Below are 2,500 nucleotides of genomic sequence, written 5' to 3'. Positions count from 1 at the left end.
CCGCCTGGCCCCTGCCCGCGGGGGCAGGCTCCGGGTTGACCTGGTGGCCGGACGGGGAATAAGCCCGGAGCCCGGGGCAGGGCGACCCCGGACGGACGGGGGTCCGCCGGCCCCTGCCCGCGGGGGCAGGCTCCGGGTTGACCTGGTGGCCGCTCGGGACTTAAGCCCGGAGCCCGGGGCAGGGCGACCCCGGACGGACGGGGGTATGCCGGCCCCTGCCCGCGGGGGCAGGCTCCGGGTTGACCTGGTGGCCGGTTTGCTTTCGGGCCACCAGGTCAACCCGCTGCCTGTATGGGGTTGACCTGGTGGCCGCTTTCCTTCCCGGCCACCAGGTCAACCCGCTGAATGTATGGGGTTGACCTGCTGGCCGCTTTCCTTCCCGGCCACCAGGTCAACCCGCTGAATGTATGGGGTTGACCTGCTGGCCGCTTTCCTTCCCGGCCACCAGGTCAACCCGCTGAAAGTATGGGGTTGACCTGGTGGCCGCTTTCCTTCCCGGCCACCAGGTCAACCCGCTGAAAGTATGGGGTTGACCTGGTGGCCGCTTTCCTTCCCGGCCACCAGGTCAACCCGCTGCCGGCATGGGGTTGACCTGCTGGCCGCAGAGGGGCAGGCTCCGGGTTGACCTGGTGGCCGGACGGGGATTAAGCCCCGGCTCGGAGCAGGGCAAGCCCGGGCGGAGGGGGGTCCGCTTGGCCCCTGCCCGCGGGGGCAGGCTCCGGGTTGACCTGGTGGCCGGTTTGCTTTCGGGCCACCAGGTCAACCCGCTGAATGTATGGGGTTGACCTGCTGGCCGCTTTCCTTCCCGGCCACCAGGTCAACCCGCTGAATGTATGGGGTTGACCTGCTGGCCGCTTTCCTTCCCGGCCACCAGGTCAACCCGCTGAATGTATGGGGTTGACCTGCTGGCCGCTTTCCTTCCCGGCCACCAGGTCAACCCGCTGAATGTATGGGGTTGACCTGCTGGCCGCTTTCCTTCCCGGCCACCAGGTCAACCCGCTGAATGTATGGGGTTGACCTGCTGGCCGCTTTCCTTCCCGGCCACCAGGTCAACCCGCTGAAAGTATGGGGTTGACCTGCTGGCCGCTTTCCTTCCCGTCCACCAGGTCAACCCGCTGAATGTATGGGGTTGACCTGCTGGCCGCTCTGCTTCCCGGCCACCAGGTCAACCCCCTGCCGGTATGGGGTTGACCTGCTGGCCGCAGAGGGGCAGGCTCCGGGTTGACCTGGTGGCCGGCAGGGACTTCAGCCCCAGGGCCCCTGGCAGGGCGACCCTGCCCTTGTTCCCCAGAAAAGGAGAGAGCTGGCTCGCAGCGGGAAAAGCTGCCTACGGCACCTGGGATTCCCAGGCGGTCACCCATCCAAGTACTAGCCAGGCCCGGGACGGTTTACCTTCCGAGATCGGACGGGATCGGGGGCCTTCCGTCCGGTATGGCCGTAGGCACTCGGCTCCGGTCCGCCTCGTCCCCTTTCCCTTACTGACTCCCCTGCCTCGGGTGGGCCCGATCCTTTTTTCCGTTTTTTTTTTTCGCTCCGGAGGCTTCATGAGCCCCCCCCCAACACCCCTTTGGGGGTCGGTGAAAATTTTTTTTTCAGACTTCCAGGGGCCCGATCCTGGCCGCGGGCACCCGGCTCCGGGCACCCGGCTCCGGGCCGCCTCGTCCCCTTTCCCTTACTGACTCCGCTGCCTCGGGTGGGCCCGATCCTTTTTTCCGTTTTTTTTTTTCCGCTCCGGAGGCTTCGTGAGCCCCCCCCAACACCACTTTGGGGGTCGGTGAAAAAATTTTTTTCAGACTTCCAGGGGCCCGATCCTGGCCGCGGGCACCCGGCTCCGGGCACCCGGCTCCGGGCCGCCTCGTCCCCTTTCCCTTACTGACTCCCCTGCCTCGGGTGGGCCCGATCCTTTTTTCCGTTTTTTTTTTTTTTCGCTCCGGAGGCTTTATGAGCCCCCCCCAATACCACTTTGGGGGTCGGTGAAAAAAATTTTTCAGACTTCCAGGGGCCCGATCCTGGCCGCCGGCACCCGGCTCCGGGCACCCGGCTCCGGGCCGCCTCGTCCCCTTTCCCTTACTGACTCCCCTGCCTCGGGTGGGCCCGATCCTTTTTTCCGTTTTTTTTTTTTTCGCTCCGGAGGCTTTATGAGGCCCCCCCTAACCGTTTTTGGGGTCGGTGAAAATTTTTAGTCAGACTTCCAGGGGCCCGATCCTGGCCGCGGCTTCGCAGGCTGGCCTGGGGGGGGGGGCATCTCTAGCTCCGGCCGCGGACGGCGAGACGCTCGGCCACCAGGTCAGCCCGGAGGAAAAGGCTGAAAAAAATGTCTAAGTCCCCCCGGGACACCAGGTCAACCCGGAGGAAAAGGCTGAAAAAAATGTCTAAGTCCCCCCGGGACACCAGGTCAACCCGGAGGAAAAGGCTGAAAAAAAGTCTAAGTCCCCCCGGGACACCAGGTCAACCCGGAGGAAAAGGCTGAAAAAAATGTCTAAGTCCCCCCGGGACACCA

The 2,500-nt window shown here is 64.9% G+C and overlaps 1 non-coding gene across 1 annotated transcript; it reads right to left on the bottom strand.

The window, feature by feature from the left end:
* Positions 1-1,324: 1,324 nt before the first annotated feature.
* Positions 1,325-1,443, bottom strand: LOC141979748 (5S ribosomal RNA). Its single transcript, XR_012637141.1, has one exon. It is a non-coding gene; the product is annotated as a 5S ribosomal RNA (ribosomal RNA).
* Between the last annotated feature and the right edge of the window lie 1,057 nt (positions 1,444-2,500).

The sequence above is a fragment of the Natator depressus genome, chromosome 28 (assembly GCF_965152275.1).
Source record: "Natator depressus isolate rNatDep1 chromosome 28, rNatDep2.hap1, whole genome shotgun sequence".
Taxonomy (NCBI): domain Eukaryota; kingdom Metazoa; phylum Chordata; order Testudines; family Cheloniidae; genus Natator; species Natator depressus.
This window is presented reverse-complemented; position numbering and strand designations above follow the sequence as displayed.